This window comes from Aplidium turbinatum, chromosome 4 (genome assembly GCF_918807975.1).
Source record: "Aplidium turbinatum chromosome 4, kaAplTurb1.1, whole genome shotgun sequence".
In the NCBI taxonomy this organism is placed as follows: Eukaryota; Metazoa; Chordata; class Ascidiacea; order Aplousobranchia; family Polyclinidae; genus Aplidium; species Aplidium turbinatum.
Window position 1 is genome coordinate 10,174,619 of NC_137475.1, and position 15,943 is coordinate 10,190,561.

Below are 15,943 nucleotides of genomic sequence, written 5' to 3' on the forward strand. Positions count from 1 at the left end.
TCAACAACACATTTATACACTGACATCTCCTTTAACAAACACTAAACAGCTAACAGTGCTACACTCAAAAACTAATACTAAATTCGTTTGATATTAAACAAAATCTTATGCTGCTTTTTTGACAAACAACAAACTTCCTGCGGCATAAAAAAAGACAGGATTTTATGGTAGGCTAACTAGTTCGTGCAGACCTTATATACCTAGCTAGCTGTATATTTACTTCTTATGGCGAAACATAGCATCCGCTGCAGAAGATACCTTTAAAAGTAAACAATAGACCAACAAGAATATGAAAAAACAAACCACGCTTTGAGCTTGACTATGCTACAAGGCGATTTTTTTAAACATAAAAACACATAGGCTACTGTATTATTATAATTAAGACGCAATTTGCATGCGAACAATCGGATCATGGGAGCACAGGCCTCAAAGTAAAATAATTTTGTCCAAGCTATAAAGTCTAATTTTGTGTTATATGTGAAATATGTATGTAAAGGTTTATTTCCAGTGTAAAACATTCTGTTACCAAAATAATGCATACTCTATCAGCTTTTGCGGTTAGAATACCCAATGAGTGCTTAAAGCAGTGGTTGCAGCGCCACCTTGAGATGCCATTTACAAGGTGAATGCTGTGCATGGAAATGTTTTTACCCTTTTTGTGTGCTGATGGACCAGCAGTAGCCTGTATTGAGTTTCAGGGTGAGTTCAAAATAAGTAAAAATCACTTTTTTTTGCAAAATACCGTTTCAAAGTGACATTCAATTTCCAAGTAAAATAGCTATTACTATTATTATGTTGGTTTTCAAAAGTGCTACTATTAATTGCTTTAGCCATTTCCAAGGACACAAGAAAACATGTTTACTTTTCTCCACACTGCAGTAGAGCCGTAAGTCAAGCAGAGAAGCCATGAATACCAGTAGGCAGTATTTAAAGTCTTTTGTATCAACAACCTGCTGCATTCGAAATGCAGAATTGTTGGTTTGCCATCGGGTTCCAACAGGTGCCACAGAATATTTTTCACTTCAGTAGGGTGCCGTAAGCCTAAAAAGGTTGGGAACCACTGGCTTAACGTAAAGAAGTTTTCAATCCATATCTGTGTTGTAGAAAAATACCTTTTCTTGCAATATTGACAGTTTTTTGTTTCATACAATGGTTATTTTTTGCCCCTCGGTATTTCAACTAGTGCATCAAGTGCCCAGTTTTTAGCTAATTAAATTGATGTCTGCTTAGTATGTTCAACTCACGTAGATTCGATGTCTTATCGAGTCGTGATAAAAAGCATACGAAAATGAGAGTAAATGGCATTTCTGTTAAATATTCACAATTAAAATGTGCTTGCAATAACATAAACCCGCTCTTTAAGTTCAGTGGACAAATAGATAACTGTAAATAAATTAACGGAAAGGCCATGCAACGCCAGTTCAACTCTGGGCGTATACACTTGCGCAACAGAGTAGTTTAGACTTAAAGGGGTACTAAAGAAAAAACCTGACTTGGCGATTGTGCACGTTCTTTGTGTTTAACATGCTACCATAAAACGATTTTCAATAAAATTTTGCCCCATTGCGGTCTGATCAGCATTCCGCGAGTGCTTTTGTAAGAGCTTTCAAAACGGGAATGGGCGTGAGCAGCGAAGCGTGCGACTGTACAGTCTACGTCACTATAGACTAGCAATCAGCTGATCGAGCAATAAGCAATAGTTGTTGCTGAGGGCGATTTAACTGTAGGCAACGTATGTATGTACATCAAAACATCAGATTTCAACATGAAAACATCAGACAGTTTGCTCAAAACATCAGATGTGGTAACGTGGCTTTTGTTATTGTTGTCGATAGTGACGTATTCTCGTGCAGTATTTCCACTTTTTGGTCATTTTAAAAAAATTAAAAATAAATGAAACATTGGACTTTGGGCCTTGCCAGTGCCATTGAAAACAAAGTTTTTTCGGTAATTTTTTTTTTAAATGTATTCTTGAATGTACAGTTTACGCATTTTAATGCTTAATTCCCGTTTGAAAATTTCATTTAGTATGCCTTTAAAAACAACAACATTTGACAATAACCGGAAATCATAGGTTAAATAGGCAGACAAACATTTCAATGCAAAGCGATGTAAAAAGAGATGGAATCTAGGATTTTGAATGCCAATTTTTTTTGTGTGTGTATTTGCGGCATCTGTTACACTCCAAAGTCAGTTAAAGGCCTTTAGAAGACTTTAGCACAGCCATTGATATTAATCAACTTAATTAGGCTACATTATTTTACACCTTTTCCACAACTAAATTGATGCTTACTCTTTAATTGTTATTGTTCAGCGCCTCACTTTTCTCAATAACCTCAAGGATCATCTTTAAGTTCCAATCGCAACAATTTTTAATGGAGTTCAATTTTTAATTTCGAGATAACTGGAAGGAGCTGTGTATGAGCGCCTTGGACTTAAACAGGCATGGTACACAAAGAAGAACTTATTGTTCAAAATTTTTCTCAAAATTTCAAGATGAAAACAAATTATGGGTTGATTAACCTTATCTAAACGCCTTACAGTATTTAGTTGCATGAACTCCTTCATGTGACATCATCGGCGCGATTCAAGAATGAAATTTATATTTTACAAGGGATAAAATAAAATTCTTAGACTTTAAATCAAGCAACATTCAATTTTTAACTCACATACACCCTCTACTTAATTTTTTTTTTTTCGGTTTTCTAATCGTTCTTATCAGCTTAAATAAAAATGGTGCTTTTCTACCTTCATTGTTGGGCCTAATCTTTATTTCAAGTCTTCCAGCTAGCTTTGTAATTGGCTACTGACACTTAGAAATCTGACTAAGAAGCCTAATTCTTGCCTTTTCTTATGAGTTCAACCAAGTGCATTTGAACTTGTCGTTTATGATTTTTGCAGGGCAGTGTAACCACAATTCATTCACAGCTAGTTGTGACAATACTTTAGCAAGGCTGAGCCGCATTTGTTCCAGCTCTGTCTACGTCATAATGACGTTGTAAAATTGTAAATCAAAAGCAAGTAAATTGATTTTGTTGCCAGTTGTTAAGCTGCTGAGAAGGTTTTGTTTTTCATATGCACCAACATGTGACTGTCACAAACAGAATGGACACACTTGAAACGTTGCGTTAGAAAAACCAACAAAAAAAAAACGCTGATAATTTAGTTAGAGAAAAGGTTCGGATATTTCATAGCACAAACATGCAATATGGCAATGTTTTCGTTGGGTAAATATGGCAATGTTTCCGTTCGTTTCGTTTCGTTGGTTGTAAAATACGTAGATGTGAAATTGTTTTTATCGTTTTGAAACCCTAGTTTAAAACAAATTTAGAATAAAATGACACTTCGTTGAGAGGAAAGCACATAAATGTGGAAAAATGAAGATATCAATGTATGATAATACCATTTCTGATTCTATGGAAGTTGCATGTAGCAGATTCCAACAAATATAAACATAACTTTTAAACGTCTAGATCTGATGACAACAAACGTTACCTTTTACAGTTACTTTACCTACTGTAGGTAAAGAGCAGCGTTCTTTCCGGCAGACAGCACAAAGCTGAATAGCCTACTTACTAGAACAGCGAGCAATTGTGATTTGCTAACCATAAAGGTGCAACGTCTACGCTAGCCATTACGACTATCAAACAAAATATATATTTGTTGTTTATCTTGATGTTTCATACCGAAATGCAACAGAAGATAGAGGAGACACTACAGAGACACATAGCCTACTATAAAATAAACAAGTCAATCAACGAAACAATGTAAAACTCATTGAAAGTAACCGTTTTTTGCTGCTTTGGATAACATACATTAACGTAACCAAGAGAAATCGTTCAAGGCAAGAAACAAAACCGACTTTGGACCACCAAGGCGCAAAAATTAACGCATCTTTCTATATGCATGTCGGGGAATTCAATACTTGCCCATTAAGTTTTTGGCTGGCCTAAATCATCTACTTCTAACCTCCGTAGCTCTCGTGCCCTGGTATATTGTACCCGCTTGACTCCCTTCTCATAAACTATGCCTGCAGGCTATTGGGTTTAATTGAATTCGTTTTTACTCGCTTGTGCCACGAATAGCGTGCGGGCAATCAACCTATTGCATACTTTTATCAAAATAGTTTTAAGGTGTGAAAACTGAAATGTTTTTTAAAATTAGAAAAACTTCGGAAATATATCTTCTTCAAAACGTAAAGAAGCCTCACGCCTCCTGCCAAATAAATAAAATGCTTCATGCGATTGCTTTATTTCGGTTATAACATCATACGTTGGTATTTCACTACATATTCGTTTCTTTCAAATCTTATTATAGGTCTGCAATAACTTTATCTTAGCTTCATTATATTTACTCGCTCACCTCACTGCTAAGGTCTTCTGTAATGTTTCATATTTCAACTATAATATATCTCTAACAAGTAGGATATGAACAACTGCTGGTTTAAAATCGGTTTAAGATTTGACCTTTCAACTTGTTAGGTCATAATCTATTCAACGCGACAGAGTGGATACAATACTAAAAGATTAAGTTAACATCATACAATAAGTTAGTTATGTTTAGATATTTTACGGCGAACAATTCAGCTAAATAATAATCGTACGGAATCTTAAAATGTAATGGCGTTTTTATAACACAGTAGGTTAGCATCGCTCCATAAAAGCATCACATGCTGTTAAAAGGATTGAGGCGTATCAGTGACTCTTTCACCTGAGCATTGTCATATCATTATACATATAACACAGTGGAAACACAAAACTGCTTATGTTGAATGTCATAAATTCAAAATAATTTAATGACTTAAATACAGTAATCGCACCGTCCGCTCTTTTCCGATGTGTTTTGTCATTTGCAGATATCGACATTTCTTGCTTTATAACAGGTCGAGGTGGCTATACTTTAAACATCCTTTGATAAGCTACTCACCTATTAAGTGAAGGAAGAACTGTATGTCAAAAAAACATATCCTTTTTCCATTACAATGGTGGGCGAACAAAAACCAGGTCTACCTGCGTCACCACACATACTTTTTTTCTGTCGTATTCATGCAAAGTAGAATTTTTGTTGTGGCTGTGATTGAAACCAAACATTGTTTAGCATTGTCCGTCAAAGGACAAAGTGACGGCAGTCTTGCTGCGGCAAAAAAGGCTGTAACTTACAAAGGGATTGATGGTGCACAGCAAGACCAAAAATTTTTTTTCTGAGTAGGCTACTTTGCACTGAAAAGGTTTAAAATAGCCTTAATACGGCATAGAAGTTTTAAAAAAGCGTAGGCTATAGTTTTTGTACTTTTTTCAAGTATACCTAGAAAATTTGCACATGTCATAAGTAGTCGCGATGACAGAGAGTCCAGGTGGTACTTTTGCACTCGTGCCAGAGATGATTTCAGGATCCCGGAGCCTTTTTAAGGAATCATAGGAGTTGAAGAAAACGACGCATGCTTTTTGCTACAGTGCGTTTGCATCAAATTCATTTTATTTTGAAGACAATTCCTGCCTTTGAAAATAAAATTGTTTTTAACTATGATTTTGCTGGTATTTCGACCCTTCGGTTGCCTATTTTTAGGAAGATATCTCTATTTTGTTGTTCTGTTTTTATAGCAGTGCCTTGTGTTTTCGTTACCGTATATATGTTAATCTCGGTAACCGGAGCTGCATTTATGTTCAATGCCTTCCACCAGTGGTCAAGAACAATGCAAAAGTTAACAGATCTGACATCTTTCAACTGTGACTTGCTTCTGTAACTTCTGATAAATTTCAATACAACGACAAATTCCTCTTCGACTGTCTCATTTATCAAGTGATTGTGTCTTCAAATCAGAGCAACTGACATGCGGTGAACCTGTTAAAGGTATCGTACGTCTATACACAAAAAAAAAATCAACTCTGTACCTTACTTTTACCTGATGCGCTCGGCCCTTATACTGCATGACTGTGCCACATGCACAAGCGCTCATTACGACCCACATAAAGGAACTTCCTTTCGCACGCGTAAACTGTTTGACTTGCACCCATTGTATCAACGCATTCCGCCTCTGCAATTTTACAGTAATGCCGCAGATAATAATAATGTTATGGTTTTATTCATCGTCGCTCTACAACAGCTAAGCCTAAGGTCTTTTAGCGACAGAATTTATTTTAATTTTATATCAGGTTTACAATGTTATCATAGTATTGATCGACTTATTCTCACTGCGTTATGCAAGAAGGAACACAATCGGTTTCGTTTTTAAAATATTCGGTTTGACCCGATCTGGAATCGATCTCAAATTTGCCAGCACTAGATCTGAAGGGGAAACCACTCTCGTCTACTGAGCTGGTTAGTCCGAGATATAGAGACCATGCTTCAGGGAATAAATAAGAAGAAGAAAAAGAAAATTAAGAAGAAAAAGAAAATTTACGATTCACCATTGACTTCACATGACGTGTACCAGCTCAGTGGCCGCATAGGCTAATTACTAGTTCAGTTATAGCTAGCAAAAGTAATGCTTTCACAAATATCTAAGCAATGAACATTTCTTTTTCTAAAGATAGTTTAAAAAATAAATTTCTTTATTTAGCAATGGTAAAGGTTGCTGCATGATTGTTTCAACTCTACCATTGTCCTCCACTCGTTTTAGTTGCAGGAAAACGCGAGCCCAAAATTTCAAATCGTGCAGTGATTGAAACGTTGAATTATCGCGCCTCTTCTCCAGGCAGCAAAATCCATCAACTTTGCATTGATTTAACGCCTGCAGACGTTGAATCAATCTAAAAATGACGAATTTTGCTGTCTGGGTCTTTCTATAGTATTACAATCATAATTTCAATGATTGCTTTATTTCTACATTAAGCTACGCATAATCAACACAAAATCAGACTCAGCTGTTGAACTGTCGGAAGAGCATTTTTAAAACAACAGTTATCGATTTAGGTTCAAGTTTTATTGGCGTTTGTAACTTTGTTACAAGTGAACTCGGTTTTATTAAACGATAATTTCTTTAATTAAATTTCAATTTTCGTTAGTGTGATGAAATTCCGACATCTAGAAATAAATCAAGTTGTAGGAAGTCTAACTCTTGCTAACATTATCTTTAACTCATTTGTGGTTTATGGACAAAAAAGAACAAAATCATAGTCCGTCATGCTCAAAGTCGTTTTCAAAGCATCAAAAGTTCTTACTGCTGTAATTAGTAACATGTTGGTTATCTAGCAGGGCTTCCCAAACTGGGGGTCGCGTAACGAACTTAAGGGGTCGCAGAAAGTATACCAATTTACACAAGGTACTGCATATTAAACACTTCTGTGCGAGATGCTGTGACAGTTATTAACTTTGTTAAGAGTCGCGCACTCAGTAGGCTGCCCGTATTTTTGAAAATGTGTGAGGTGAAATGAAATCGGAGTTACAAACTCTTTTCCTGCATCGTGAAGTGAGGTGGCTTTCAAAAGTCAAAGCTTTAAAATGGCTAGCCAATTAAGGTTGAAAACCAAAATGGCAATTTTTCCAACAGAATAAAATGCAGTCTTGGTCCACCATTTTCGCAATGACATCTAGCTTTTAGAATTATGCCAAAGCCCAAATGTCAGATTGGCTTGAAAAATTGAACCATTAATTTGTCCCTCATAGGAGAAAACATCAATATTTTGCGTTGAAATCTAAAATTGATGCGTTCATCAAAAAATTGAACATCTGGAAACAAAAATTTCAAAATGATTTATCTGAAATGTTCTTACTTCGCCTACCGTTCCAGCCTAAACAACATTAAAACCGCCTTGAGACCTGCATTAACAAACACTGCGCCACGGCTGGACTTGCTTTGTTCACACTGAATAAATGTGTTTGCTTTTTTGTTTTGTTTCCAGTAGGCTGCCCATAGGCTTCGTTGTTATGGTCAGAAATAAATAAAAACAAACTTAACTGAGAACGGTAAATTGTTTTTGGTTTTCATTAGATTTAATTTTAAGCTTTTCAATAAGTTTCACAAATGTATATTTTGCACTGTTCGTCGTTTTAATCGTAAGGGGCCGCGAAACATTATAGGAGATTAAAAGGGGCCGCGAGCAAAAAAGTTTGGGAAGCCCTGAATACTAGCAGACAAAACAAAGCACGTAAAGATAAAAAATAACTTGTTTTTTTCCTCTCTTTCATGCGACATATTTTCACAACATAATCTAATGCATCCTGTTTTGTAAAGCATCATTTCCTTGTTTTCACAAACTTGTCACATGACTTAATTGTTCCATCACGTAGACTGATCACGTGTTAATTCATTCACTAAACTAATTTTGAACTGTCGCAGATGGGCTATTCCTGAAATGTGTTGCTTTTGGGTTGAAACATGAACTTTTGTATAACCTGAAAAAAATGCCTTAAACCAAACACAAAATGAATTTCAACAAAGCTGCTAGATGTTAAGTGATCCACTCAAAATCTTTTTCCAGATATACAGTACAAAGAATCATTTTGACATTTGGAGACTGGAAACGTTTTTTTTTTTGAAAAAGGGTACAATCTGTACATAAGGATTGTAAGTGTATGGCTTATTTGTTAAAACATTAATATTCATGTAATGACAAAAAACAATACCCAAAACACGTTCGTTCAGTTCAGTTTGTTTGTTTTGTTGGCGAAAAAACAAAATTATACAAAACACAATAAACACCAATAAATTCGCACAACAAGGATGGCAGCGAAAGACCAAAATGTCACCAAAGCCAGCTGCCACCCAAACATTTAAACAAACAATATAAAAAATTAGGTAGGCTACAATAATTAAAACGTTAAAAAGTTTGTTAAAAACGAACACGGAGTTATGATGGCCAAAGAACATTTGAAAATTTTTTGAAATAAATGATAATACAGAAAAAGTCTTTAAAAGTCCATAAACACACCTGTTCTTTTCAAAAAAATAACTTAACATGGAAACATATAGGGCAAGTTTTGTTTTCAAGTATTAATCTACCACTCTGAACCTTTTTAGAATATAGCCTAAAATCCAATCAAACAGTATCAACACCGCTGATGTGGATATGGCTGGGTGCAACAGTGCTAGCAAGATCTTTCGAATTATACTGAATATAAAAGCTGCAAATCAAAGAGTAGAATTGCTTGTGTATTGTGTATCGACTTTGGCCTGCAGGTGAAGAGTTGCATTAAGGAGATACAGAGAACAGTAAACAGAATTAGATGCCCACCTTTCAGCAATCACCATGTCAAACATTTTAGCCGCATGCTTTGGCTGGCCTTAAGCAAAAATGCACAAAATGACTTTTAGTTGTATTTATTTTCACACAGGACAGTCCACATTGGGTTAGGCCCAAACGCCCGATAGTTCAGTATCCGTTACGTTTAACATGTGCTTAACCAAGACTTTTTCGAAAACTTGTTAGGTAAAGAAGTTACAGTTCACATTAAGTAATGATTACAGCAACCTGTGTAGTGTGTATAGGTCGCCATGGTAGTGATCTACAATTCACTTTACGGTCAAGTTCAAAACAAATAGCCTGTTGATTTATGTGAAAACAGCTTTCAACAGCCCAGACGAGAGAAGCAAGTTTCCTGATTGTTGTCTTTTTTTTTCGAAAAAAAGTTTACCGCTAGGTAGAAAACATGAGCTAAAATTTATAGAAAATGGTTGCTATCGGTTGGAGTCATGACCTTAGTGCGAATTTGCACCACATTGGATGCCTGTATATTTCTCCAGTTTTTCAGGCAAAGCGTTCATCTTGAAATGCAGCAGATGTCGAAAAGTTGACGCGACAAAAAATAACAATATTTGCAGAATGAAATGTTCATAACAAATATAATACAAAGAGGCCCAATAAGCAATCTTTAAATTCTAAAGCAGAAAAGATTAACTACATGGTTGTTATTGGCGATCAGGTTTATAAATGAGAGGGTCTCAGAGAACCCCCATGCACAACAACAAACAGCAAGCGTTTCTGTGAGTTTGTTGTTCTGTCTAAAAGACCCGAAAGTCACAATTTGAGCACACCCGCAGGAAGGGCTTGAACACGACGTGCATTTGTATGATGCATCTATCCAACTACAAGCGTTTGGTTTTCGACATAAACATTAAAATTTTAGTTGAGAATTAATTTCATTCCATTAAAGAGAGTTAATAAAACTTGATGTCATAATTTACGATCGAGATGTGTCACTACATGAAAAGGCTATAACAACTTATCAACAGCCGATTGAACATCAAAACTGAGCAAAACAAGCATACATCAAAACACGAAGGACAATCCCACAATACTAAAGAAAAAGTTATGGTTTACCAAGTTGAAGTTTGAGTTTAAAATGTGAGTCACAGTTGCTTCAGCATCAGTTACTTAATCCGTTCTTTTTACATTGGTATAACATCTGCAGACGTCAAACCAATGTAAAAAGAAAGGACTGTGCTGAGTGAGTGCTGCTGGCTGGTTAAATCTGTCCTAGACGGCAAGGGTTAAACCTTTAAGTAACATACTGAAAAATGAAATAAAGACATAAATTAATCTTTTAGTAAAAAATGGCAAAAGAAATATATTCTATATAGTAGGAATATCATGCTATTGCGGTTAAACGTATGGTTACCCTGGCTGCAAAGTTTCGATGGTAAATTTGCTATGGAAAATAGGTTACCACTACAGTTCGTTTCAAAACACAAATTAAAAAAACTATTATAATGGTTGAGTTTTTTGATCATTTCAATTTTGCCCGTTTTGATGCTAAAAGACAATTGCCTTTCCTTGATAGCTTATGTAGTTACATAGCTTGTGGTTATTTATTAATTGTACCAATATTTTTTTTTGTATGACTCTACTAAATGTTGCTTGAAACATCAACGCATGTCGGTTACCTAGTCAAGTAATGACTGCCAATAGATGGTTACAGTGGTTATAGATAACAGCCAGGACCTTCGGAAGTGCAACGATTCAACACATGGTTGTATCTTTGAAATACGACATGGTAAGCCAGACGGCACAACGTAAAAACGAATTTCTTGTGTTTTTGTCCTCTTAGTCAAATTCTTCAAATGTTTCTAGTGCGTGCAAGCGCTGCCATTTTTCCAGCAAGTGCGTGCATCTTCAAACGAGCCCACTCACCCTATTGAAGCCAAGATAGAAAATATAAAGTAGCCTAATTGTGACAAACGCTTACTTTAAACTCGTAGAGTAGTATCTCACTACAGCCTACTGGTATGAAAGATATACAGTAAGTAAAAAATCATGGCTATCTAGTACCTAGACAACTTCAAGTAGTTATGGAAGGGATAATGATAAATGTGTAAGTACTGTAGGTCTATAGACCAGAACTGAAGGTAAACACAGTTACCAACTGTTCGATTGTTATTTTCTACTGTTGGCTTCCACAAAGTGCAAGCTTCATTTGAATAAGAACTCTCTGAAGATTTCACCAAAGGTGAAACAGAAAATCAAGATTTTTTCTAGATAGTAGGCTACGTAAGAAACTATATTTGCTGAATTTTCTTTGCGAAATTTTTTGCTTAGCATCGAGGACACTTTTTGTTGTGTTGACAGCATTCATTGCATAATAATCAACGCATTGCATGTGTGTTAAATATAGACTACAACCAGCATGAACATATCGTGCGACCAGCGCTGCATTTGAAGTTTTAAAATAACGATGAAATATCGGTTCAAGCAGCACATTTCTATTAATAGATTTAGAGAGGCAAAAATTACTTTAAACATTACTTCACCAAATGGAGCAGAAAATCTGCTTGCCTTGGACACCAATGAATGACTGGGCTACTCTCCAATAGACTTTTAGTGCATATTTACAGTATTTACAGTAAGTTATTTACAGTAAGTCCTTTATACATACGAGCTTTAGATCGCTGATACTTGAGAAGGACTGAAGTCAAGGTCAGTTTTAGTAGCATCCAGCTCCAGGTTCGTATTCTTAACGATTCTTGGAAAGAAGCTCGTGGGTACTTGTTACGGCCAATCTCTGTACAAATCAAACGTCATATAAAACCGTTCAAGTCTACTGAATATTACGTCATGGAAGTTGCTAGAAAATGTGCCAAAATTGCACCATCGTTCATAGACTTGTGTCAAACTTGTTTGGACTTGTTTGGGCCTGTTTAAACAGGAAATATTACATCAGCTTTAAACACCTGTTGGAATGACTTCATAATTGTCTTTCATTTATTGCGTCACAGTTACTTTCTACGTGAATTTGAGATATTGCTATCTATTCTGGTCATTCGTAAAATGATTGTTTGAAAGTTGGCCGCACATTTAACTGTTGGCTTAGTGCTTGCTAGCTGGACAAAGGTTCCGTCTTTTATCCAAGTAATCTGTTGTGTAGTGACAGTTTAAGTGGTGTAGGCGTTGCACCCCCTCGTTTTCGGTAGCCTCGGGCTAATTTTACAGGAATACACTGTTTGAAAAGAAGTTCAAGTGTGTGTTTCTTCGGTCATTATATACAGACGAACGGATTAGGGAACTTTATGTTAAAATTTTCCCAAGAAGAGATTATGGTTTACCGCTGTGACCATAAAAAATAAAAGACGATTCTCTGTCTAGTGTTTGGCACAGAAGCACTTAGAAGCAAAAAATAAAAGACGAAGTTAGTTAGTTGGTAGGCCAAGAAGCACTTAGAAGCAAAGAAATAATAAAAGAAGATCTTATTGGTTGGTAGTCTAAAGAAGTAAAGAAAAGTAAAGACATTTCTTCTCAGTTTGGTACAGAAGAAAAATAACTTTGACATTTATTGGCAAGAAAGAAGATTAAAGGCAATCCATCTGTGCTTGAAGATTCAAGTGGAAGAATCCAAGCAAGTTTTGTGGACGTTTGGACTTCACATACTCGTACAGCTACGGTATCGTGCATTTAAATTCTTTTTTGTATTTTTACGGTCTTTGCAGTTAAGTTTTTTATAACTACTGTAATTTGTGTGTTTGTGTAACTTAATTTTTTAATTGTTAAATTTAGCCCTAACATTTAATATGTCTACACTCGGTGGTGACAGGGACTCGACCGCCGTCGACTCGACTGAGTTTAAGCCTGATGATGTTCTTTGCGGTCGGGCAGGCCATTCTGGGGAGGGACCCATTAACGATGAGGCTAAGTCAGTTCGAGAGGCCCGGCATCTTAGACGGGATATTTTGACTCAAATTGGGAAACTTTCTGTGGCCCTAGGTTCTTTGAGTGATAAGCAGGAACTGTTAATTTTTAGATCTAACTTATCTACTTTAGAAGAGGAATTAAGGCATTTCCATGCTCTTTTGAGTAAAATTGTTAACTCTGCAATCTTGGCAGAACTTCGTGATAGGGTAGATCCCGAATTTAACTCGTTAAAAAATAACTTCGAACAAAAAGAAAGTGATTTCTCAGATAGGTTAGATGCTGGCATACATCCTGAGGATAGCGCCTCAAATGTAAGCACTAGGATGTCTGAGAGCTCGTCACGGATAGTTGCACAAATTAACCTACAGTTAAGACGAGAGGAGCTCCAGATCCAAGCTGAGGCCGAAGCGAGAGCTGCTGAGGCCGCCGCGAGAGCTGAGGCCGAAGCAAGAGCTGCTGAGGCCGCCGCGAGAGCTGAGGCCATACGAGCTGAGGCCATACGAGCTGAGGCCATCGCGAGAGCTGAGGCCGAAGCGAGAGCTGCTAAGTTCGCACTCAAAGACGCTCAGTTGAGGGCCGAACAACGTAAAGAGGTAGTTTTAGCTGAATATCGTTCTGAGTTGGGCTCCCGGCGTAGCTCTAGGAAGGGCTCTTCTAGGCATTCCAGAAGTGAACATCAATCACAGTTTAATTTACCTAACCTTTTCCACACGCCTGTTCAATCCGTAAGTGGACCTGTACAATCCACATGTTTTCCAGCTGTTTCAGGAGGTCTCGGGGCCACGGCTAAGGGTCTTCCGAAGGCTGTAGAGCCAAGGTCTGCAAATTACAACCGAACTCCTCCCCCAGAGCGTACAGGTCACGGGGCCGCCATTAGCAGTAATGCTTTGCCCCCTTCAAAGTTTTCTGCGCCGCTAGTTGCTGATCGCCCAGCTACACGTAATTTAGGTGGTTGTGAGAGGCGTATCGTGTCTCCTGATTTTAACGTGTTTGAGGATCGTGATCAGGCTGTGCATGTGACTGAGCCCACTCAGCCCCTTAAGGGATATAGCTTGTCTTCTCCCGCTAAATCGAGTTCTCAACAGCAGGATTGCTTTTTTGAATACCAAAATAGTAGGACGTTCTTCGATAAGGCGGCCTTGATTGGTTACGATGGTAATAATATGCCATTTGTCTTCTTTAAAAATCGTGTTATGGCCTTGATGGCAGCTTCGCCCTTTAAGGGAACTCGTTTGACTTTGTTGCAAGCAGCTTGTGTTAGAACAGCTGCACAAACGATTGCTAATTTGGTTTCCGACACTCCTGGCTTGTCAGAGGAAGACAGGATAGAAATGTCGTTATCTCGCTTGTCCCAACGTTTTGGAGTTCGTGGAGGTCTTTTCGCAGAACCAGAAATTAGAAAGTATCGCTATGGTAGCAAATTGACTTCTATCTCTTCCAGTGATTTGAAAGAGTTTAAAGATGAATTGTCGCAGTGTTTGCTTTACGCGAAAGCTTATGGTCAGCGTGATAAATTAGAAGGACGTTTTGTTTTGGATTTGGCTAAGCGACTCCCGTTTGACGCTAAGCAGCGTTATCTTGACTTTTTAGGTGATCAGTATGGTAGCACTGAGGAACCTACCTTTCAGAGTTTGTTTGAATTTGTAGTACGAGAGGAAACGCGCAAGTCGACTGATTTTAGCATTATGTTAATGGGCGATTCTGGTGAGTCGCAGCAATTTAAAAAGTTTGGCAAAGGAAAATTGCCTTCATGTCCGGTTAGGCAGACGTCGGTAAAACCCCATGATAATGTGATTTCAGGGAGTTCGCAGTACTCGACTGCTGTTGGCGCACCGCGCGGCGGTGTGGCCAGACGTAGTGACATACCGGCATGTTTTTGTTGTTCGTCACGTGGTCAAGTTGAATATCATTTTTTGTCTAATTGTAAAGAATTTTTGCGCTTGACACCTAAAGATCGGAGAGATGTCATTGTGAAAGCTGGCAAATGCTTGACTTGTTTGCGCCAGCATATGGTTAGAGACTGTAATCATGCAAATAACTGTCGTAAGTGTGGACCTACCAACGATAGGAAACACTATTTTCTTCTGCATGATTTTTATGTGACGTCACGTGATTCTCTGGATTTGGTCGGTAAAGATGAGGCTGGTGCCAGAGTTCCTGTGCGTAATGTTAAGATTGGAAATGTTAAAGCAGCCTTTAACCGCGTTACTGCTGCTCGTGTTTTGAATCCAATGACTGGCAAATCGAAGTTGGTGTATTGTCAGCATGATCCTGGTTCGCAGTTGACCTTTGTTTCGAGTGACTTGGTGTGCGAACTTGGTCTTAAACCGTATGATAAAGCGTCGTTTAAAATGGATACTCTGGCTGGTCAGAAACCTACTTGTGCTGACCTTGTTAAACTCAACATTCAGTCGTTAGAGACGAATGAACTGTTTTGTGATATAACTTCGGTGGTTAACCCAGCTTGGGCTGACGATGTTAAGACTTTACCACATAAGCAGGATTTAAGTAGTTTCCGTCATTTTCATGACGTGAATATGTTTCATTTGAATGATTGTAGTACTGTAGATGTACTGATTGGAAACGACAACGCTTATTTGATGTGGGCAAAAGAAGAACGTGTTGGTGAAAATCGCAGTGAACCGCATGCTTTACTCACTCCTCTCGGTTGGTTGGCTTGTGGTGGTAAGTCACCCTTAGTTGAAAGCGTTGCTAAAGTGTGCAGAGTGCAGACGTCTTCAGAGTCGGATGTCATCTCTGGCTTTCAGCGTAAAATTGAGTCTCGTGATATGGAAATAGCAGACCTGAATAAAGTCATTCAGGATTTGACTTTGCAAAATGAAACCTGTGAATTGTCTCTCAATGATATTTTGGCTAGAGAA